Raw genomic sequence first — 24,453 nt, 5'->3', positions numbered from 1 at the left:
CGCATTTGTATGTGACTCTCTGCTAACTCGCGGTGGCGCTTAAACTGGCTAAGTTAAAGCCAGGGTGCTTGTTGCGCGCACTGCTGGCTGGTGGTGATGCCTCTAACCTGTGTGCACCGGAGGGGGGGCGGCTGCTCTGCAATGTTGAGTGCACACTGACAGCTCTCGCTCCCCGCAGACTCCAGGAGGCAGTAATTTACATCGGATGCTATTCTGAGAGCCCGTGCGTGCCCAAATGATTCATTGTCGCACATGCTTGCTACTACAATGTGGCAAAACTGCAGGCAGTGCTGGCTGATTCCCGCCGTGGCGCTGATGACAACATGTGACATCAAGACGCACCCCTGCCCATTTAAAATGAGTGGGACCCCAGGGCCTGCCCTCTCAGACACAAGTCGTGTATTAACTGGCTGCCGCTGCGCCTGGCGCGATTACCTCACGTCCTGGCCAACACTGTTGAGGTGCCGTAAACGGGGCTCTGACGGCCGCCGCCTCTCCCAAAGGTGCTGTGTTACTGTGTGATTTCAGGCATTGGGGAGTCTCTGTTCTACTACCAAGTTGTCAGAGTTAATTAGGCTACGGTCGGGGGGTGAGAGTCAAAAGCTGCGGGGGCGGGAAAGGAGATTAGGTTGAGAGCCGAGTGCCCACTGTCGTCCGTCGCCGCGGCCTGTGGTTGGAACGAGGTAGATTGCATCCCACCCTGGCTATGCAACTGACCGTAGCCCACTGGATCGTGGCGCCTGAATTATCAGTAAGTGCTCTGCTTTCGGAGTGAGCGGCAGTATTTGTTTTCAATAGTTAACACCTGCCATGCTGTTATTTAATTACTGTAAAGTTTGCCTGTCAATTTAGCGGTGGTAGTTGTTAACAAGAGCCACAGGGGGGGCTTGTGCGGTCTCCCTTCCTTTGCCGCATCTGCATCCCGCATGCTGCTGCCCCTTGGCCTTCTTTCCTGTGGTGACGTCCTGCTCTTCAGATGGAGTCGATTGAAATTAAAGTTACCAGTTTCTTTGGCGGTTCCGTTTTTTTTCCCACTGCGTGGCTCAAAGCCAGATTTATGCTTTTAGAACTTTTCCAATGGTATTAGGACATGGAGGGCTCTCTTTAGTGGAAAGTCACTCTCTTCCGGCCTTTGATGCGATAAGTTTTGTTAATCCACACCGACGGTAACTCTGGCTCCTGAGAATATAAAGGCTGTGTGAAGGGATAGTTCTCGGCCTAGAGCTTCTTTCAGGTACCACAGTGGGTGGTCGAGAGCCTTCTCTGTGGCAGAGTGGCAGCACTAAAGCGTGATTTCTTCTTTTAAACAGGAGTGGTGGGTGTTACCCTTGTCGTCTTGCGTATCTTCTAAACAATAAATATAAATTTCACTGGGGTCTTAAAAGTTGGAATCGAAAGAAAAGAAAACTCATTGCGCTCAAAACAGACACTAATAAAAGAAAATGTTTTTTTCCATATTTGCTGTGCATCTAGTGTGGTATGTAGGTGCTGGGTGTGTAGAGGTCCATGCAAATCATTAGAAAGAGCGGGCGGCTGCACACCAGACCACGGGTGCAGAGCGCATCTATTGATTTAAATAACTGCTTAATGAACCCTGTCATAAAAGCGTGAAACTACCCAGGGGCAGAATGTTGGAAGAAATACTTTTTCAGCAGATGTTTGATGTATGTTTGGTAACCCGGTGTTGAATTTGAGAGTGTAACGACGGGCAACGATAGAGCAGCTGAAATACTGACTACCGATATATTTATTGCTAATGTGTAGGCAGTGATTTATCAGGTTCAAGCTTGTTCACATGCTGCTCAACTGAGGGAGCATCTTATATTAGTATTGTGTCTGGTGCAAAAATAAAAGATTTTCCAGTCATGCCTGCAGCTTCACAATTTTGAGTTTAAAATTGAATTGAAAAGTACAGTTCTTGCATTTAGCTGGTCACATCCTACAGTCAATTAAAGGTAGAAGCCGTTGCTTATAACGTTGAGTTTGGAATCCTTACCAAAACCTTTAAAGTGAACCGCTACATCTGTGTGTTGGGGGGAGCCGCTTGGGATGTCTGTTATTTCTGATATTTGTTTCCCTGGTGTGAGAAGTTGGCCTGGTATATGATGTTCACTATTCTAGTGATCACCTTGCACCAGTCCAAACAACCCTCATGGTGATGGTTGTAAGTCAACCTTATAGACCAGCTATCCTAGTGGTAGCGTGGACAGAACAGTCTTAGGCTAAAAGACTCTTGAGGGCGTGTAAAGCCAACTGTTTTACCATATGTAACCCCTTGAATACCAAATGAAATTACACCACACAGGATATATACAAAATATATATGTATTTACTAACACACTCCTCTGAACTCTGAGATCAGAGGCCAAAGCACATAACAAGATACTTAGTCAGAATACGTTAAGTTGCACAATTTACGGTTAGGCCCTAGGGGCGAAGCAAACCATATATTAAGAAAGTGGTACAAGTACCACGTCACGAGAAAAGGAAAGGCCTAGGGCCTAGAGAATCGCTGGGGCTACACTATCTGAACCTTAGTTTAGTAGTAGGAGGCCCACAGGCGGCGCGTGCAGTGTCTTTACACACGTGTGAGTCAATGCAAAGTCAATGGGAACTTAGAAGTTAGAGTTAGAAGGATTTAGGACACTTCCGGTTTAGCTAGGAAGAACAACTAAAAACCTAGACACTTGGATAGTCAATACCCTTGGGAGCACCGAAGTACTCGCGTTACCTCAACCACGGACGGCGGGTGCATAGGTGTGAAGATGTGTCGGGTTTCGTCGTTGATTCCTATGGAGCCTTGAAGACCGATGCTGCAGGCGACCAGGAGGAAGATGTCCGGGTGGATCCAAGGGTGGATTGAGGATGAAGAGGACCTGAAAGCAGAGGGGACAGAGTCTGGGCCACTAGCCAGTGACCGGGTGGAACCAGGATGGAACCAGACTATGTCGAGGAGCAATCAGGTGCTGTCTTGAAGCTGGTCTTTGCAGCCACGTGGAACAGGAGGCGTCGACGACTACCAGGTGCTGGAGACGAGCTGTCCCACGAAGGTTCTCGCAGCTGGAGGGGCCGGCTTCCGGATTGGAGTCAACGAGCCTTGGCAAAGGCAACCCACGCAGGATACAACAAAGGCTTCTGGTGCAGACCAGCAAGGTCTGAGGTGCTTCACCTTTGCAGGGAAGCAAGGGCCAGTCTGGAGCAACCAGACCAGCAAGGTGGTTGAAAAGGATTGTCGTTACAGAGGCTACTAGCCAACGGGCCAGCAACCGGAGAACACGTCGAGCAGAAAACAAGCAGAAGGGCCCCACGCAGAACTCATGGAGAGTGGAGGGCTGATCTTCGGTGCAGGTGGAGCTCGGGTCCGGGGTTTCTCAGTCCCCAGTGCACAGCTTCGAGGATGCCTCAGGAGCTGCACAGTTAGCAAGTTGCAGGCTTTCCAAGATGTCCGGTCCCATGTGTCTCGTCGCCTCCACAGATCTCAGCTATGCTGCAGTCGTGAAGAGAGGGTCAGAGAGGTCCGGAAGTTTGGGTCTTGTCAGGCTCTGTGCTCGGGTTCCGGCGGGAACGTCAACAAAGCAAGTCGTTGATTTGCTGGATGGTGCTTGTCGCCGAGGGTGGTTACTCCTTGGCCACAAGGGAGATTCTTCAGTCTTCAGCTTCAGCAGAACGTCGAAGGTCCAGAGTTTTGTGTCAAGTTTCGGTTCAGGATTAATCTAAAGTATCAGGACTCAGCTCCTACCTTTATACAACTAAAAGGGGCTGGATTCCTTTCTAGGTCCCTCCTATGGGTGGGACCTTTGTCCAGTTTCGCGCCAGAGCTGGGGCTGGAGTGCCCCAGCAACCGGTTTGAACCGGGGTATGCATGGAGCACCTGGGGTGCTCCAGGCAGTGTCTCAATCTATTCAGCCCTGTCCCAATACACAAAGTCCTGTTTGGGGTGGTGCTCGCACCTCTCCAGGCAGGAAACCTATTGTCCAAACCTCCGTGACTGGAAGGACTCCCAGCAGGTCAGACTTGTGTCTGTGGCAGCAGTGTCCATTTTGGGACGCTGGGGCTCTGGTTAACTTTAACGGGGATAGTCAGCAACAACAAGTCTTCTCCCTCTAGAAGGGTGGAATGCTACCCCCGTCGCCAGAATTGGCGAGGGGGTAGTATTCCAAAGCGTATGACACCTTACACAACATGTTTGGATAAAGCCAAACCAAAGTTAGCATTAACCGCGAGGATTATAATGCACTTAGGAGTATATGGTATGGCGATATCATAGAACAGCTATAAGGACATGGTTCCGAAAGCTGCAGACAGGCTCAGCTCGTGCTTGAGCACCATCTCACACATAACCAAGCACTCTGCCTCCAGGATTGTTAAGGCCTGCCATAGGACTGACTCACAGGTTACTATGTGTCTATATATAAGTAGGTATAGGAATATTATACCTAAGCAAGGGGTGATCACACGACCTTGCCCCAGCTGAGTGATCAGCCAGTTGTTTCTATTTGAGGGGCCAGCCAGGGGAGGCATAATACATGCTGCAGCCCCTGGTAGGCCTTGGTTACACCTATGCCCTGAGTACCTAGGGTACACTTCTACAGGGGCTGACAAGGCGAACCAATTCCCAATTGTGGATGTACCTAGAGTACATGAGGTTAATTTAGAGAGTGCATCTGTGCTGTGGGTCTGATTAGCAGGCCCAGAGCCATATCTAAGTCAAAAACCAGTAAAGCAAGAAGTGGGGGTGACCATAGGAAGCAGACCCTACTCTCCTACACAACCCCCCCCCCCCAACTTAGGGACATTAGACTAACCTTGACCAGTTGGGTCTTCATGTTCTAAGTGGAAATATCTGGAGAGTCCATCTGCATTTGCATGGTCAGTCCCAGGTCTATGTTCCACTGTAAAGTCCATCCCCTGTAGGGAAATGGACCACCTAAGAAGTTTAGGGTTTTCACCCTTCATCTGATTTAGCCATAGGAGGGGCTTGTGGTCGGTCTGAATCTTGAAGTGAGTGCCAAACAAGTATGGCCTCAGCTTCTTCAGGGCCCAAACCACAGCAAAGGCCTCCCTCTCTATAGCTGACCAACATTTCTCTCTAGGGGTCAGCCTTCTGCTTATGAAAGCAATGGGCTGGTCTTGACCATCTATATTCAGTTGTGAAAGTACAGCTCCCACACCCAACTCAGCAGCATCTGTTTGGACTATGAACTCTTTGGAGTAATCTGGACTTTTCAGAATAGGTGCAATACACATGGCCTGCTTCAGGTCATCAAATGCTTTTTGACAGATAACTGTCCACTGAACTTTCTTTGTTTTCTTTTTGGAAGTTAAGTCATTCAGTGGTGTCACAATGGACCCACAGTTTTTAACAAACTTCCTGTAGTACCCAGAAAGGCCCAAGAAAGCTCTGACCTGTGTCTGGGTGATTGGAGGAGTCCAGTCTCTGATGGTCTGGATCTTGCTCTCCAGTGGTTGAACCGGACCCCCACCTACCAGGTGGCCCAGGTACATAACCTTGCTCTGCCCTATCTGGCACTTTGTGGCCTTGATAGTGAGGCCTGCCTTCTGCAGGGCCTCCAAAACATTCCTCAGGTGGACCAGGTGATCCTCCCAGGTGGAGCTAAAGACAGCAACATCATCCAGATAAGCTGCACAATAGTCATCCAGTCCTGTGAACTTGATTCACCAGCCTTTTGAAAGTGGCAGGTGCATTCTTCAAACCAAAGGGCATTACCACAAATTGATAATGTCCTCCTGGGGTCGAAAATGATGTCTTGGCTTTTGCATCCTCAGCTAATCTGATTTGCCAGTAGCCTGCTGTCAGGTCAAATGTGCTCAAGAACTTGGCAGAAGACAACATATCAATGAGCTCATCTGCCTTGGGGATGGGGTGGGCATCTGTCCTAGTGACAGCATTGAGACCTCTGTAGTCCACACAAAACCTCATCTCTCTCTTACCATCTTGTGTGTGAGGTTTTGGCACCAGGACTACTGGACTGGCCAAAGGGCTCTCTGAGGGCTCAATAACTCCCAGCTCCAACATCTTTTGGACCTCTGTCCTAATGCAGTCCCTGACATGGTCAGGTTGCCTGTAGATTTTACTCTTGACAGGCAGACTGTCACCAGTGTCCACCTCGTGGGTGCACCAGCTTGTCTGACTTGTGGTCAGGGAAAACAGATGTCTGAAGGACTGAAGAACTTGTCTGCAGTCCAGTTGCTGATGTTCATAGAGGCTGTCAGCAAAGACTACACCATCTACTGAACCATCATCAGGGTTCAGAGTAAGCAGGTCTGGGAGAGGGTCACTCTCTTCCTCCTGTCCCTCATCTGTAGCCATGAGCAAGCCCATGTCTGCCCTGTCGACAAATGCTTTGAGTCTGTTGACATGAAGCACCCTGTGGGGGCTTCTGGGAGTCCCAAGGTCCACCAAGTAGGTGGCTTTGCCCTTCTGTTCAACTATTGTATGGGGTCCAGACCACTTGTCCTGGAGTGCTGCTGGGGCTACTGGCTCCAACACCCACACTTTCTGTCCTGGCTGGTACACAGTCAGCACAGCCTTTTGGTCATGCCACGCTTTCTGAATTTCTTGGCTAGCCTCAAGGTTTTTAGAAGCCTTCTCCATATACTCAGCCATCCTGGAGTGGAGACCAAGTACATAGTGCACTATGTCCTGCTTAGGCTTTTTGAGAGGTAACTCCCATCCTTCCTTCACAAGACATAGGGGTCCTCTTACAGGATGCCCAAACAAAAGCTCAAAAGGGCTGTAGCCAACCCCCTTTTGTGGAACCTCCCTGTAAGCAAACAGAAGGCAGGGTAAAAGGATGTCCCACCTTCGCCTCAGCTTTTCTGGTAAACCTTTTATCATCCCTTTGAGGGTCTTGTTGAATCTTTCCACAAGCCCATTGCACTGTGGGTGATAGGGGGTGGTGAACTTATAGTTGACACCACACTCCTTCCACATTGCAGTTAGATATCCTGACATGAAGTTTGCACCTCTGTCAGCGACAACCTCCTTTGGAAACCCCACTCTGGAGAAAACTCCAAGTAGGGCCCTTGCCACAACAGGAACTGTTGTGGTCCTCAGGGGAATAGCTTCTGGATACCTGGTGGCATGATCCACTACCACCAGTATAAATCTGTGCCCAGATGCGGTTTGTGGTCCATTGGTCCTACAATGTCTATCCCCACTCTCTCAAAGGGTACCCCCACCACAGGTAGTGGTATGAGGGGGACCTTTGTTGTGCCACCTGATTTGCCACTGGCTTGGCAGGTAACACAGGAGCGACAAAACTCCTTGGTATCTTCTGACATGTGGGGACAGTGAAAGTGAGGGACAAGTCTGTCCCAAGTCTTGTTCTGGCCCAGGTGTCTTGCTAAGAGAATATCATGGGCCAAGGTAAGAAGGAAGCCCCTAAATTGCAGAGGTATAACCAACCTCCTGGAAGCACCAGGCTTGGGGCCTCTAGCCTCTGAATAAAGGAGCCCATCATCCCAATACACTTTATGAGTACCTTGAGCATTCCCAGCAGCCTCAGCAGCAGCTTGCTGTCTGAGGGGTTCAAGAGAGGAACAGTCTAATTGTGCCTGCCTCAGATCTGCCCTTGAAGGTCCCCCTGTCCCAAGAAACTCCACCTGATCAGGGTCAAGCTCTTCTAGGACAGTTCCCTTTTGGATCTCAGAATCATCCTCCTGGGAGGGGTGATCCTCAACCTGAGGCAGTGGGGAAGGCACTGCCTTAACCCTCTTGCTCTCTCTCTTGGGTGGTGTCTGGTCTATTGTTCCAAGATGCAGCACCTGTTCAGGTAAGCACTTTTTGGCCTGTGACCTGGTCACAGCAAGGACATGTGCTGATATTCCCAGCATTTCTGCATGGGTCCTATACTCTACCTAAGACCAGACTGAGGTTTCAAGATCATTACCTAACAGACATTCTACAGGAAGGTCTGAACTCACCACAACTCTTGAGGCCAGTTACCCCTCCCCAGGAGAAGTTAACAACTGCCATACTATGGGAGGTAGTGGCATTGCTAGCGTTGGTCACTAGGTAGGTCTCACCTAGTATGATCTGGTTAGGGTCCACAAAGTTAGATGTCACCATGGTGACACTGGCACATGTGTCCCTGTAGGCCTGAGCCATCTTGTCATTAATACAAGGTGTCTGCCTGTATCTGCTCAGATTACTGGGACTTACAGTAGAGGACATTGCTATGTCCCCATCACAGACAATAACAGCCTGAGTTGGGACTCTGACTAGGCCAGAGTCCACCTCAGTTCCCAGGGTCAACCCTACTACACCCTTTTGCTGGGAACCACCACTAACCGCTGGACTAGGGGGACTAGTTGCCTTAGGGGCAATGGTGGTTGGTGCGGTGCCCTTCTTGGTGCACTCACTAAACCAGTGAGAGACTGATTTACAGTATCCACACCAGGGCTTCTTTGGGCCATCTTGTTTCTGTTTGTTCTTTTTGGAGCCACCCTCCCCCTGTGCCATTTGGGGGCCTGGTGAAGACTTCTGGTCTTTTGGTTTCTGCTCATTACCCTTCTGGTCTGCTTTTTTCTTTTCACCGCCCTGGTTCTGGTTTTTTGCTTAATCCTGGTTCTGACCCATTTGTCTGCCTTCTTTTCCAATTCTTGGGGAGAGGTCAGATCAGAGTGCATGAGGTATTGATGCAATAACTGGTTTTGACAGTTAAGGATTTGCTCTCTCATGATCAAATTATACAATCCTGTATAGTCCCTAACTTGACTTCCCAATAACCAGCCTTCCAGAGCCTTAGTGGCACAATCAACAAAATCAGTCCAGTCCTGAGTCTGTCTTCTGGGTATCCCTGAACAACCACCTTTATTGTTAAGTGGTTAGGCCAAACCCATCACAGCACTCTTCAGGACAGGGTAGTTGTTAGCATCACTAACTGAGGAGCTTATCACTACCTTTTTCTGAAAAGGAGAGCCATAAGATTGCTGCCCACTGACTTTGGGGTATTTATTTATTTATTTATTTATTGAAAGTTTTATATAGCGCGAACAAGACCCGTGGGTATCAGAGCGCTTTACATAGAGGTAAGCTAAGCAAATTAATAATATGAAGTCCATTAAACCGCATATAAGTGTGAGGTAGATAATTATAAGGCTTTCGTGAGTGCATAAATAGCCACCTTCAATTCGAGCATATAAGGTGTGAGGTAGATAATTATAAGGCTTTAGTGAATGCATAAATAAATACCTTCAATTAGAGAGGCTATCTATTACATTATACCGTACTATAAAGCATAAGATATTAACATAGTCATTTTCGTCGTATATAAGAGGTAGTAGGTTATATGGTTTCAGATAAGTTCACTTTAACAAGAGGTAGCAGTAGGTGTTCGGATTAATCACAAGAGGTGTCATCGGTTTTGCCTCATTGTTTCTCTTTCATCTAATTCCCGTCGAACATTCTCTTTCGAGGACGTAAGTGTTTAGTTTGAGTACAGGTCTGTAGCACATAGCGTTCCATGCAGTTTTCTATGTAAGGTATTTACTCATTAAGAAGCTCTTCGCTTCCCGCTTAAATGTTGCTGTGTTCGGAGTCTTCCTAATGCTAGGGGGGAGTGAGTTCCAGATTCTAGGAGCTGCTCCGGAGAACGCTCTGTCATAAGTTTTTTTCTTTTTGAAGATGGCTGGTCTCAACACCAACTCCTTGGCGCTCCTGGCCGGTCTGTTTCCTCCTGACAGCTCAATTTTCTTGGATAGGTATCCGGGAGTATTGTGGTGAAGTGCTCTATGGGTGATACATGCAATCTTTAGTTGAATCCTGGCCTCGTAGGGTAGCCAGTTTAGAGCTTTCAAGTGTGGGGATATGTGGTCAAACTTCCTTGAGCCCGAGATGAGTCTCGCCGCAGCGTTGAGGCAGGCTTTTAGTGGCGCTGTGGAGGTTTTTGGTAAACCCGCTAAGGTAGTGCAACCATATTCAATTCTCGAGATGACTAAGGATTGGGTTGCTAGTTTCAGATCAGATTCCGAGATAAATGGTTTCAGTTTTCTTAGGTAGTTCAGGTGGAAGCGGGCGCTTTTGGCCATTGAATTAATGTGAGCTTTCATGTCAAGGTTCTCATCTAAAGTAATTCCCAGTGATTTGGCTGAGTTGACGAGCGTCTGGGTGCAGTTGAGCGCCGTCACCAGTTTGGTCCACTCTTTTATTTCTGTAACGCTCCTTGGTGGAGAGACAAGTAAGAATTCAGTTTTCTGAGCATTTAGCTTCAAGTGGTTAGTAGTTAACCATTCCATTGTCATTTTTAGTGTTTCATTCATCCGTTCAATGTCTTTAAGGGAAGATATCTTTAGATATATCTGCGTGTCGTCCGCATACATATGGTAGGATATTTTTGAGTTGCTGAGAATTGCTGTAAGGGGTTCTACATAGAGGTTGAACAGATCCGGGGATAATGTTGATCCTTGTGGAACCCCAATCGAGTTGGGGCACGGTAGTGATATTGATTGGTTGACCAGGAAACGTTGTGTTCTGTTTCGTAGGAACGAGTCGAACCATTTCAGCACATTTCCGGACAGTCCCATTCTGTCCTTTAGCCTGGCCAGTAAAGCTTCGTGGTTAACTGTGTCGAATGCAGATGACAGGTCTAGGAGAATTAGTAAGCATGCTTGATTTCGATCAAGTGCTTGTAGTGCGTCATCCACAATATGGAGGATCGCTGTTTCCGTGCTATGCCCTGATCTGAATCCTGATTGGCATTCATCTAGTAGTGAGAACTTAGAGATGTGTTGGCTCAGCTGGCCCTGCACGCATTTCTCAATTAATTTGGCCAATAGGGGGATGTTGGTCACAGGTCGAAAGTTATTCGGGTCAGTAATATCCGCAGTTGCTTTTTTGATCAGAGGGACCACTTGACCTGTTTTCAGGCAGTCAGGGAGGATCCCCTGTGATAGTGATGCGTTTATTATTTTGGTCCAGATTGGTAACACAATATGGCTAATTCCTCTTACGCATTTCGCTGGTAAGGGATCTTGGTAATGGTTGTTAGGTTTGATTTTGGAAAGCGTTTTGGCTATCGTGGCCTGATCATATAGATCGAATGTGTCCCAGTTTGCCTTATTTTTTGTATTTCTACATCCAGCAGTCGGGTTGGCCTCGCCTATAGCCATTAGTTGGTTGGGGGGTTTAGTCGCGGCGCTTAAGAGTTCTGTTTCCAGCGATTTGGCCTTCTTTGTGAAGAACGTTGAGAATTCCTCACTGCTAAGCGTCGTTTTTGCGTATTCATGAGCTGTTTTGGCTAGTTTGTTCGATTGTTGCTTCAGGATTTCAAAGAGTTTTCGTGGTCTGTTTTTGGCATTGTCCAATTCCACTCTTATAAACTCCTGTTTGGAATTGATGATCTTATTGTTATATTCGTTTCTCATTTTTCTAAGGGCTTTCAGCTCAGGGGATGATGGGTGTTGTCTCCATTTTCTTTCCACCATTCTCAGTTTGCGCCTATCTTCGTTTAGTGATCCGTCAAACCAAGGATTTTTCGTCTTCTCCGTGATTCTTTTTAGTTTTAATGGCAAGGTGTTGACTATATTTCCGACTGAAGTTAGATAGTGTTCTGTCAGCTCATTTACATTCTGCAAGTTGTTAGGTGTCTTTAAGTCTCTCTCGCAGGTTTCTATTAGTAGCTCAATGTTAGCCTCTCTTGTGTCTCGGATCCATTTTTAGCAGGGGTACCTGCTGTACTTTGCAGGCCCTCTCCAAAGCAGTTATCCATTTGTAGATGTCATCCCCTTCTTTGTAGGGGTGCACCATCTTGCTTAGGTGTCTATTCTCATAGGACCTATCTTTATCCTTAGGGATATTGCTGCCACCAGTGGGTTCTAACTCACTCTCTATGCTCTCTAGCACGAGCAAGCTTCTCTTTGGCCAAGGCAACTTTAAGTTCTTGCCTTTCAATCCTTAGAGCAGCCTCTCTCATTTTGGCCTCATGTTCCCTTCTCTGAGGGGAGGTCATCCCTCTCTGAGCAGGGCCATGAGAGGCATTTCAAGCATGAGATTGGAGAGATTCCCTGGAGTGGGATCTTCCTCTCCTCTGCCTCTGGTTAAGCCCACTTGGGGGTCTGTACGGGGGCTGCCCATACGGACTCCCATGTATGCTTGGGTTAGCCTGGCTAAGTCTGCTGACTGGGACCTGGCTGTTTGTCTCTAGATCAGAATCTCCCTCTTCTACCCCCTCCTCTTCTTCTGGTTCAATAGTATCAGCATTATCATCTGCACTACCTCAACCACCTGTCTTAGGTGGCTGTTGAGCATCATACCGGTCAAGAAGATTGTCCTGTTTAAATCCCTCCTTATATGCCATCGTATTCTCTGGCACAATGCCCCTCCTTACCTGGGAGACCTGGTTACATGGTATGTGCCAGGCAGAGCTCTACGCTCAGGTGGGACAGGGCGGCTTGAAATCCCTCGGATACAGAAAGCCAGAATGGGGGGGACGTTCTTTCAGAGTCATTGTCGCTCACAGCTGGAACAAATTTCTAGTGGATCTAAGACTGGAAAGGTCCGAGGCCAAGTTCAGGAATCTCCTCAAAACTCATCTGTTTACTATTTAGGGGCGCGTTTATATGGAAAGGTTTTTTTTTTGCTGATCGTATCTGGCAGGTTTTTGCTCTCCACAGCGCGGGGACACGCCGGGATGGCGTAACCAGGCGCTTTATAAACTACCTTATTATTATTATTACTCTTCTAAGAGCTCAACCAGGAATCTGAGGGTAGGGTTTGAACCCTGTTTTAGCCTTCTAGAAGTACACAATTGTCTCAATTCTTGGAAGGCTAAGGTTTCATATCTCGAAGCAGTCCTCAAGGGATCTACCTCTACAGGCAGAGAACCACTGGGGTTCACTGTCTGAGACATGGTTTCTAGTGAGGTGTGGTGTTGCACCTACCTACACTATTTGTTTTCCTACAGAACCTTTCTAGGAGTTGTAGTCAGGGTGTGCTAGGCCCAGGCTCTACAACAGCTAAGTTCAGTAGAACTTAAGTATACTAAGACTTGTTTCTATATGTACCTATAGGTACCTATGTGATCTTTCAAATGATATCTTAAGATTACAAGTGGTAAAACAATAGCAAGCTCTAATCCCAAACGCTGCACACCATTGTGAGAAGTTGGCCTGGTATATGATGTTCACTATTCTAGTGATCACCTTGCACCAGTCCAAACAACCCTTATGGTGATGGTTGTAAGTCACCCTTATAGACCAGCTATTCTAGTGGTAGCGTGGACAGAACAGTCTTAGGCTAAAAGACTCTTGAGGGCGTGTAAAGCCAGCTGTTTTACCATATGTAACCCTTTGTATACCAAATGATAGGACACCACACAGGATAAATATAAAATATATATGTATTTATTTACTAACACACTCCTCTGAACTCTTTATGAGATCAGAGGCCAAAGCAAACAACAAGATACTTAGTCAGAATACGTTAAGTTGCACAATTTACGGTTAGGCCCTAGGGGCGAAGCAAACCATATATTAAGAAAGTGGTATAAGTACCACGTCACGAGAAAAAGAAAGGCCTACGGCCTAGAGAATCGCTGGGGCTACACTATCTGAACCTTAGTTTAGAAGTAGGAGGCCCACAGGTGGCGTGTGCAGTGTCTTTACACACACGCGTGAGTCAATGCAAAGTCAATGGGAACTTAGAAGTTAGAGTTAGAAGGATTTAGGACACTTCCGTTTAGCTAGGAGGAAACAACTAAAAACCTAGACACTTGAATAGTCAATACCCTTGGGAGCACCGAAGTACTCGCGTTACCTCACCCACGGACGGCGGGTGCATAGGTGTGAAGATGCGTCGGGTTTCGTCGTTGATTCCTATGGAGCCTTGAAGAAAGATGCTGCAGGCGACCAGGAGGAAGATGTCCGGGTGGATCCAAGGGTGGATCGAGGATGAAGAGGACCTGAAAGCAGAGGGGACAGAGTCTGGGTCACTAGCCAGTGACCGGGTGGAACCAGGATGGAACCAGACGATGTCGAGGAGCAATCAGGTGCTGTCTTGAAGCTTGTCTTTGCAGCCACGTGGACCAGGAGGCGTCGACGACGACCAGGTGCTTGAGACAAGCTGTCCCACGAAGGTTCTCGCAGATGGAGGGGTAGACTTCCGGATTGGAGTCAACGAGCCTTGGCAAAGGCAACCCACGCAGGATACAACAAAGGCTTCTGGTGCAGACCAGCAAGGTCTGAGGTGCTTCACCTTTGCAGGGAAGCAAGGGCCAGTCTGGAGCAACCAGACCAGCGAGGTGGTTCAAAAGGATTGTCGTCACAAAGGCCACTAGCCAACGGGCCAGCAACCGGACAACGCGTCGAGCAGAACACCAGCAGAATTTATTTATTTATTTATTTGATTTATATAGCGCATTATAACCCAGGGGTCCCTAAGCGCTTTGTCAGGGTCCGCATGGCGGTTCAGAAAGATACAGCTGGTCACAAATCAGGGGCAACCCCACGCTTGCTGAAAGAGCACAGTTTTTAATTTCTTTCGGAAGGGCAGCAGCTTGGTTTCTTTCCGCAGTTCCAGTGGCAATTTATTCCAGAGAGCTGGGAGTGTGTAAGAGAAAGCACGACCTCCCACAGTAGCCAGTCTACAGCGTGGTTGAACAAGGAGGGTAGCTTCTGCAGATCTTAACGCCCTACCCGGCCTGTAGAGAGTCAGGCGTGATTTCATGTAGCTTTGTGCCCTACCATAAAGGGCTTTATGGACTATGCACAGCCCCTTGAACATTAGCCTTTGCTTGACTGGCAGCCAGTGTAGTTCACGCAAGAGGGGGGATGTAGGAAGGTAGATCCCTGACTATGGTTGCCCCCAACTTTTTGCCTGGTGTTTTGCTGGTTTTCTGACTTAGTTGACCTGGGGCCCTGCTATTCAGGACCCCAGGCCTACTGCTCTCTCTGTAAAATGGATTCCATGTACCTTAGGTACATATCTAAATTGGATACTGAGTCACCTTACCAGTCCCTGTACAGTGTACCTTAGGTACCCAGGGCATAGGTGTACCCAGGGCCTACCAGGGGCTGCAGCATGTATTATGCCACCCCTGGCTGGCCATCCAAATCTGACACAACTGGCTGCTTGACAGCTGGGGCAAGGTGGTGTAATCACCCTTTGCTTTAGATATAGTATACCTATATCTAACCCTAAAAATGGACACACAGATCTCCTATCAGTCACTCCTATGGCAGGCCTTAACAATCCTGAAGGCAGAGTGCTTGGAATCGTGTGAGATGGTGCTCTGGCATGAGCTGAGCCTGTCTGCGGCTTTCGGGATCTATCCCTTAGCCGTTTCCATGATATCGCATACCATATACTCTTAAGTGCATTATAATCCTCGCGGTTAAATGCCAACTCTGGTATCGCTTTATCAAAACATGTCGAGTAAGGTGTCATACGACTTGGAATACTAACCCCTCGCCAATTCTGGCGACGGGGTTAGCATTCCACCCTTCTAGAGGGACACGACATGCATGTAGCCTGTAACCCCGGTTAAAGTCGAACAGAGCCTCAGCTCCACAAAATGGATGCTGCCACCGAGACACAAGTCTGCCCTCCTGCTGCTGGGAGTCCTCCCAGAGCAGGAGATAAGGACAAAGGGTTTCCTGCCAGGGGCGGTGCCAGCACCGTCCCAGACAGGGTTTTGTGTATTGTAGGTAGGCAGGGCTTCAGAGGAAGGTGACTGCACGTGGCACCCCGGTGCTCACTGTGCATAGGCTGGCTTAAACCAGTTCCAGGGACACTCCAGACCCTGTGCTGGGGAAAAGCCCGCCAAGGAAGTGGGTGTAACCACCCCCCTCCTGGTCCCACCCCTAGGGCAGGACTTAGTCGCGTGCCAGCCCCCTTTTCCAAGATAAAGGTAGAGACTGGCCCCCTTCCAAATCAGATTATCTTTGGAATCAAGATACCACTTTCCACGAAAGGACTTCACGATTTCTTCCTCAAGATTCTCCCTTGTGGCTAAGGAGTAGTCACCCTGCATCCGCAGGCACCATCCAAGAACACTGCGGTCTGCTGCACGTCCTTCCTCCGGAATCCGACTGCCCAGCTCGACGAGACCCGGCTTCCCTGGCACCTCTGACCTCTACCCACCTCTACAGCACAGCTGAGAACCGTGGGTGCGACGAGACCTCGAGGGACCGGCCATCGCCAAGACTGCACGACTTCTGCACAGCAAGCCCACCGAGTAATTTCCTGGTGAGTGCTTTGGGGTCCGAGAAGCCCCCACCCTGAGCAGCTCCAGCACCGAAGAGCAGCCCCCCAGCATCTCCACGATCGGCGTGGGGCCCTTCTGCTTTCTGCTGCTCACCGCGTTGTTTGGCTACTAGCCCGCTGGCTTGTGGCCTTCCGAACGACGCCCGACGACAACCCTGCTGCTGGTCTGGTTGCTCCAGACTGGCCCTTGCTTCCCTCCATCGGAGAAGTACCCTGGACCCTCCTGGTCCGGCTAAGACGCCATTTTAGGTCCACCGCGTGGGCCTTGCATTTGCCAAGACTTGTTGCCCAATCCTGGGTCCAGCGACGTCGACAGCAAGAACCTTCGTGGGACAGCTCGCACCTCCATCCTGGTCGCCGACAACGCCTCCTGGTCCGAGAGACTGCAGAGCCCAGCAGGGCCCACTCACCTGACTGCGGTGACTTCGCCCGGTGCCATCCTGGTGCCCACTTAATCACTGGCTAGTGATTCAAGAACTTGGTCCCCTCTGCTTTCAGGTTTCCTTCTTCCTTGATCCAGGCTTGGATCCATCGAACTTTCCTTCACTGGTCGCCTGCCAGCAACTTCCTTCTTCCAGGCTCCTGGTCCGGCAACGAGATTCCCGACGTCTTTTCAGACCTATGCAGCTGCAGCCCCTGGGCTAGGTAACTTCGGCACTTCGGTGTCCCAGCATAGCCTCACTATCCAAGGGTCAGGATCCACTGTCGTTTTCTCCCTACCAGGTCGGGTTCGCCCGTGAACACTAACTTTGCCTTTAATAGCTTCCATAGACTTTGTCCCGCATCCCGCGTGAGAGTGCACACTCTGCACCCGAGTCCCCTAGGTCTCCTAGAAGTAATCTAACGATTCCCTAGTCAAGTCCTAGCGATTCCAAAGCCTATTAGTACTGTACTTACCTGCTAGTAATCTCGCATTCCACTTTTAGAGTATATGGTTTTTCGTGCCCCTCGGGCATTTGTGTATAACGTGCTAACTTAAGTATTTTCATAAGAGTTTTGTTGTGTGCTTAGCACCCTGTCCTCATAAAGAGTACAGGGTTGTTGTGATTCTAATAAATACATTGTTTATTTTCATAACACTTGTGTGGTGTCCTTTCACTGGGTGTTCAAGGGGTAATGTGATGGTAAAACAGCTGGCTTAACACGCCCTCTAGAGTCTTAGCCTTAGACTGCTCGTATCCATGCTACTAGGATAGCTGGTCTATAAGGTTGACTTACAACCAATCATCAATAAGGGTTGTTTGGACGGATATATAGTGATCACTAGAATAGTGAACACTGCACATCAGGCCAACTTCTCACAGGGGATGCATGCGTGTTCCTCGGCTTTTTAAAGATGAGTCTAGCAGCGTCATTCATGACAACCTGCATTTTATTAAGGAGTCTTTGCGGTAATCCTATATACAACGAGTTGCCATAATCCAGCCTGGCTAGAATCCTAGCAGAGACCGCACTCCTCAAGGTGGATAAGGATAGCAACGAGGCGACTTTCCTGAGTTGTCGGAGAAGGCCGACACAGGTGCCGACTACCGCCGTAATTTGTTTTTCATGGACAATTTACCGTCCACATCGATGCCCAGGCTTTTGACCACTGCCGCCGATTCCGGGGGCATACCCAGCTCCCTAGGCCAAAATTGATCATTCCATGGGTTGCCAGCGATGGTAATAGGCAACACCTTGGTCTTATCCGGATTGATCTTTAGGGAATTCCTGGACATCCAGTTGGCTGTACTTCTCAATGTTTTGCAGTCTTGCGAAGGCATCCTGGCCATCATCCAGTTGGATGATGATTTGGGTGTCATCCGCATAGTTATACACCTGGCAGTCCATTTGCTTGAGCATTAGAATCAGAGGCTGTAGGTAGATATTGAACAGAAGGGGTGACAGAGCAGACCCTTGCGGTACTCCGCAGGTGATCGATGTTGCGGTGGAAAACAGGTCACCAAGTTGCACTCTCTGCATCCTCCCTTGAAGAAAGGATGTGAACCATGCAAGTGCTGTGCCCTGAATGCCGAACTCCCTCATCCGGGACAATAGTTGTTTATGACACACGGTGTCAAATGCCGCGGAGAGGTCCAACAGCACCAGGGCACCCGGAGTTTTCTTGTCTGCTCTGTTCATCTACAATCGACAGCATGACAAGCTCCGTGCTATGATTCGCACGAAAGCCTGCCTGATTCGGCGCTAACAGGACGTTACTTTCCAGGTGCTCCGACAGAGTAGTGAGAACGTGTTGCTCCAGCACTTTCGCCAGGAATGGTAGCTGGGAGATTGGTCTGAAATTTTTCAGACATTTCACGTCCGCCCCCGTTTTTTTCAGCAGGGGGATCAGCCGGGCTTCTTTGAAGGAAAGAGGCACTTGTCCTACCTGTAAAGATAGGTTTAGGAGGCTCAGCACATCTTCCTCTATACCAGGGAGTGCCAGTTTGAACACTTCGGGTGGGCACGGATCAGACCTGGAGCCCGACTTGACCCGCCCCATAAGAGAAGACAGCCTCTCCCTTGTAATCAAGGGTAAGGCAGTTAATGGGGTTATCACTGGCATTCTAGCCGGCATAACCTGCGGCGGGCAGTAAATCTGGGTGGTCGCCGTGATTTCAGCCACAAGGTCTGTAATTTTGTTAGTAAAAAAGTCCTGGAATTTTTGGCAGTCTTCCTGAATAAACTCTGGAGTCTGTTCCTTATTTTTCCTAAGCTCCGTGAGGACTCGGAAGACTTCTTTCCGGGGATTCGTGGCAGTTGCAATCCTCTCCTCCAAAAACTCGGACTTCCTAGCTATGATCGCCTGCTTATAGCTAGTGAGTGCCTGTATATATCGGCTCCGGGAGTCGGAACTGCAGTCCTTGCGCCAGGCTCTTTCCAGTTTCCGTAGCCCCCGTTTCTTCTCTCTAAGTGGTTCATTATACCATGGGGCCCCTAGGCCTCTATCCACTAGGTTCAGCCTACGGATTAGTACCACTCGATCCACGGCCTTCGTAAGTTTATCCATAAGTTCCCTACAAAGGACCTCTGGATTATCCGTCCGGTTATTGAAAGGGGGATTAGTTCGAAGTAGATTTACCAGGGCCCCACGCAGAACTCGTGGAGAGCTGATCTTCGGTGCAGGTGGATCTCGGGCTCGGGGTTTCTCAGTTCCCAGTGCACAGCTTCGAGGATGCCTCAGGAGCTGCACAGTTAGCAAGTTGCAGGCTTTCCAAGATGTCCAGTCCCACGGGTCTCGTCACCTCCACGGATCTCAACTATGGCTGCAGTCGTGAAGAGAGGGTCAGAGAGGTCTGGAAGTCTGGGTCTTGTCAGGCTCTGTGATCGGGTTCCGGCAGGTTGGAGCAGGACGTTTCTGGCGGACCTGGAGTTCCTGCTTCCTCCGGATATCACTAGTTTCTGTGCCAAATAAGCAGGGGAGTTTGTGTATAGGGCCTTGTGTATAGTGCAGGCCAATTTCAACAGGATTCTGGCTTCCAGGGGGAGCCAGTTCAGCGCCTTCATGTGAGGAGAGATGTGGTCAAACTTCCTGGTACCTGTGAGTAGTCTGGCAGCCGCGTTGAGGCAGGCTTTTAGAGGCGCTAAGGAGGTTTTAGGTAATCCTGTGAGGGTGGAACAGCCGTATTCCAGTCTGGAGATGACAAGTTCTTGAACTGCCATTTTTAAGTCCGGTGCATCGATTAAAGGTTTCAGCTTCCAGAGGTAGCTCAAGTGGAACCTGGCTGCTTTGGCCATCGAGTTAATGTGGTCTCTCATATTGAGGTTACTGTCGAGGATAATGCCCAGGGATTTGGCAGAGTCCACAACGGTCGGTGGGCAGTTCAGGGCTGTGATGGCCTTAATCCTGGTCTGAGTCTCCGGGTTGGCTTTAGATGGGGAGATTAGGAGAAATTCAGTTTTCTTTGCATTCAGTTTGAGTTGGTTATTGGCTAGCCATTGGACAGTTAATTTCAGGGTCTCGTTCAGGGAGAGGATCTCATTGAGCGAGGAGATGTTTATGTATAATTGGGTGTCGTCCGCATATATATGGTAGGAGATGTTGGCGGAACGGAGAACTTCAGTGAGTGGCTCTAGGTAAAGGTTAAAGAGGGTGGGGGAGAGGGTTGAACCTTAGGGGGCTCAGACAGTGACCGGGGTGGGAGCTGATAGTTTGCCGTTGATGAGGAATCTCCGAGAGCGGTTGTGGAGGAAGGACCTGAACCAATCTAGTACCATGCCATCCAGACCCATCCTGAGTGAGGCGTTAAAGTAATTTTTCATGGTTGACCGTATCGAAGGCAGAGGATAGATCAAGGAGGATTAGAAGGCAGTTTTTGCCTTGGTCTAGGGCTAGGAGGGCATCGTCCACGATGTGGAGCATAGCAGTTTCGGTGCTGTGCCCTGGTCTGAATCCAGATTGGAAGTCATCTAATAGATGGAAGTTGTTGATGTGTTGGCTAAGTTGCTGTTGAACACACTTCCCCAATACTTTGGCTAGTAGCGGGATATTGGAGATAGGTCTGAAATTGTCAGGGGAGGCTGGGTCCAGTGAAGGTTTTTTCAAGATGGGGAGGACTTGGCCGGCTTTCAAAGGGTCCGGGATCAATCCCTGCTGGAGAGAAGCGTTGATAATTGTAGTCCAGCAAGGAAAGATGGATTGGGAGGCAACGGCGAGGCAGTTGGAGGATAGCGGGTCATTGAAGTGGTTGTTTTGTTTTAAGGTAGAGAGGATTTTTGAGATGGAGTTTTCATTATAGTATTCAAAGTCAGTCCAGCGGGCTTTGTTTTTAAGAGAGGCCGGGATGGAAGGAGCGGAAGAGTGAGGCAGAGCAGGCGGGGGTTGGGGGCAGGTGGTGGTACTGAGTTCAATTCCTAATGACATGATTTTATCAGCGAAGAAGGAGGAGAATTCATCTGACGATATTAGCGATTTGGGGGATTCTTTCGGTGTTTTAGCCAGTTTATTAGATTGGAATTTGACCAGTTCAAAGAGCTTTTGGGGTCTATTCTTGGCGTGCCCCAATTCTGATCTGAAGTATTTTTTTTGCAATTATGTGCTTGTTGTATGCATTTCTTGCCTGACGCAGAAGTTTTAGATGCGCTGCAGAGGGGTGTTGTCTCCAAATTCTTTCAGATTGACGTAGGGATCTTCTCTCCAAGTTAAGGGAGCCAGTGAACCAAGGGTTTCTGTCTTTGCATTGTGTTCTTTTTAGTTTTAGAGGGGCAAGGTCGTCCAGAATGTTTGAAATGGACGATGAGTAGTGTTCTTTGAGATCGTTAACCTTGGTTATGTGCAAGGGGGGGTAGGTCAGATCTGCAGCGAGCCTCGAGTTTCATAAAGTCTAGGTTCTTAGTGTCTCTGGTCCAGCGTTTAGGAATCACCGGTTGAGATGATTTTGTTTTGCGTGTTCCGGGTAAAATGAAGGATATGCAGTGATGGTCAGACCAGTCACAGGGGTCTATGGCGATAAGCTTGACAGCGGACTCCTTTGAAATGATCCAGTCAAGGATGGCTCCTTTTGAGTGGGTTGGCATAGAACAGGCTTGGGTCAGGGCTTGGTCAGTTAGAAGGTCTTTGATGTCATTGACGTGGGGATCTTTCGCATCATTCCAATGCAGGTTAAAATCACCCAGGAAGACCTCTGTTGCCTTGGGAGGAAATCCTTGTTGTCATGATTTCCAGAAGGTGATCAGTGAAAGCGTCGTTTGGACCTGGTGGGTGGTAGAAGATGTGCAAGTTAAAGAGGTGTAATGAGTTGCTGCAAACGGAGAGTGCAAGGTATTCACAGGAGTCTGAGGTGTCCGTTACGAGTTCTGTGGCAAGCAAGGAGGAACGGTAGATGCAGGCTATGCCTCCTCCTTTCTTATTGGAGTGTCTATCCAGTCTGGCGATGTTGTAGTTGGGCGGGACTAATATATCCAGGCAAGGGGAAGAGTATTCCTTTAGCCAGGATTCGGTTAGTATGGCTAGGTCTAGGTTTTTGACCAGGATGAGGGCAGCAATATCTGCGGCATGTTTGACTGCTGAACGGCAGTTAATTAGAAGACCAGATAAGGGGGTGTCGGGAGGAGAGTCAGGAGTCTGGACAGATAGAACTACAGGCAATGTCTCAATCTATTCAGCCCTCCCTGTCCCAATACACAAAGTCCTGTTTGGGGTGGTGCTCGCACCTCTCCAGGCAGGAAACCTATTGTCCAAACCTCCGTGACTGGAAGGACTCCCAGCAGCATTTGGTCAGACTTGTGTCTGTGGCAGCAGCGTCCATTTTGTGACGCTGGGACTCTGGTTAACTTTAACCTGAATAGTCAGCAACAACATGTCTTCTCCCTCTAGAAGGGTGGAATGCTACCCCCGTCGCCAGAATTGGCGAGGGGGTAGTATTCCAACGCGTATGACACCTTACACGACATGTTTGGATAAAGCCAAACCAAAGTTAGCATTAACCGCGAGGATTATAATGCACCTAAGAGTAGATGGTATGGCGATATCATAGAACAGCTATAAGGACATGGTTCCGAAAGCTGCAGACAGGCTCAGCTCATGCTAGAGCACCATCTCACACAACCAAGCACTCTGCCTCCAGGATTGTTAAGGCCTGCCATAGGAGTGACTCACAGGTTACTATGTGTCTATATATAAGTAGGTATAGGAATATTATACCTAGGCAAGGGGTGATTACACGACCTTGCCACAGCTGCGTGATCAGCCAGTTGTGTCTATTTGAGGGGCCAGCCAGGGGTGGCATAATATGTGCTGCAGCCCCTGGTAGGCCTTGGTTACACCTATGCCCGGAGTACCTAGGGTACACTTCTACAGGGGCTGACAAGGTGAACCAATTCCCAATTGTGGATGTACCTAGAGTACATGAGGTAAATTTAGAGAGAGTGCATCTGTGCTGCGGGTCCGATTAGCAGACCCACAGCCATATCTAAGTCGAAAACCAGTAAAGCAAAGCAAAAAGTGGGGGTGACCATAGGAAGAAGACCCTACTCTCCTACACCTGGTCTTGATCACTTGATGTCACTCAGTTGTTGAAATGTCACTCATAATTACACTGACATTTTGAAAATGTCACACATGGCAATCAAACCTTGGCAGCTATGCTATAAGGAAACATATAAAACAAATCAAAAGAATGAATCATGGAAAACAATAGTTGGTGTGCTATGCGATCGAAAGTGGGATTCGAAATAGGCAATAGGCTTCTCAACTAAAATATTTACTTTGAGATGCATCAGTGGGGAATGGGGTATGTATAGCCCCAAACGTCTATATTCGTCTCCCCTGTAAACAGAACGGGAAGAATGTATTCAGACACTCAGACAATCCTGAGCATACATGTACTGATGCTTATAGGATCAAGGTAATTACATATGCGCATCCCCCCGTCTAAAACCTTTTCAGACTAGTCCAGCGCTCAATCTTAACGGGCTGAAAGTGTAAAGGTGCACATGATTCCTAGTTGATAAAGCCTAAAACGAGCCAGTCACAGTTACACCCATACCACAAGCTATAGTGCTAGAGATGAAATAATAACAGAAAGGAAACTCCCATATAACCGGTCGATGTTTGCTCAACAATTCCAAATTACTAGACCAATATCTTCTATATATACCACAAACCGCAGTAATTACGAAATGCGGTAAGAACATAAGAGAGATAGTTTATTTTGTGTCGCACACCGAGCTCTTGTTTGCTGTTACACGAAGGCCCCCCTTCCCCCAGAACGCTCGGGCAAAAGAAGTAACACAAGTAAATAAACAGCCTGTAAGCTCCACACTCATTAAATAGTGAGCAGACGGGCTACAAAGAAAAGCAAGAGCCCCCTTACCTGGTCACGCGCAAAGAGTACCTGAGAGTCAACCTGCTCGAGAAACCCGACATGATTGCGGGTCAGGTTCAAATAGTCAGAGCATCCCCATAATGCACCTGGTAGGTCACGTGTCTCCCGGGGCCAAACATCGCGTTTCCTATGTTCAGGGGACGCGCCATCGGATGCACAACACTAATTTGCAGCAGTTACGCTGTATAATCCCAGGACATCAGACTGCAGAGATGCAGTAGAATAAGAGGACGCGAACTGCAGTTCATTCTGTAATTATGCACCAGTACTAAACAGAATGCCTGGACCTGACCTCATGTATACCCACAGTACACCCGATAAATCACGTGTCTCCCGTGGCCAGAGCTCACGTTTCCCGTGTTCAAAGGGAAGCAAGAGCTGAGTTAGCGTGCCAGCGCGCAAGTATCAAGGGAGGATGCATGC

The 24,453-nt window shown here is 48.6% G+C and overlaps 1 protein-coding gene across 3 annotated transcripts in view; it reads right to left on the bottom strand.

The window, feature by feature from the left end:
- LOC144821734 (general transcription factor IIE subunit 1-like) overlaps positions 1–24,088 on the bottom strand; it is a 213,372-nt gene extending 189,284 nt beyond the window's left edge. For 2 of the 3 annotated variants that reach the window (XM_078678937.1, XM_078678940.1), the window contains exon 1: positions 24,019–24,085. The gene's annotated coding sequence lies outside the window, so the exon portion shown is untranslated. Of the gene's footprint in view, positions 1–24,018 lie in introns of all 3 variants that reach the window. The other variant, XM_078678938.1, reaches the window with a different exon arrangement.
- Between the last annotated feature and the right edge of the window lie 365 nt (positions 24,089–24,453).

This window comes from Lissotriton helveticus, chromosome 2_2 (genome assembly GCF_964261635.1).
Source record: "Lissotriton helveticus chromosome 2_2, aLisHel1.1, whole genome shotgun sequence".
NCBI classification, from domain to species: domain Eukaryota; kingdom Metazoa; phylum Chordata; class Amphibia; order Caudata; family Salamandridae; genus Lissotriton; species Lissotriton helveticus.
This window is presented reverse-complemented; position numbering and strand designations above follow the sequence as displayed.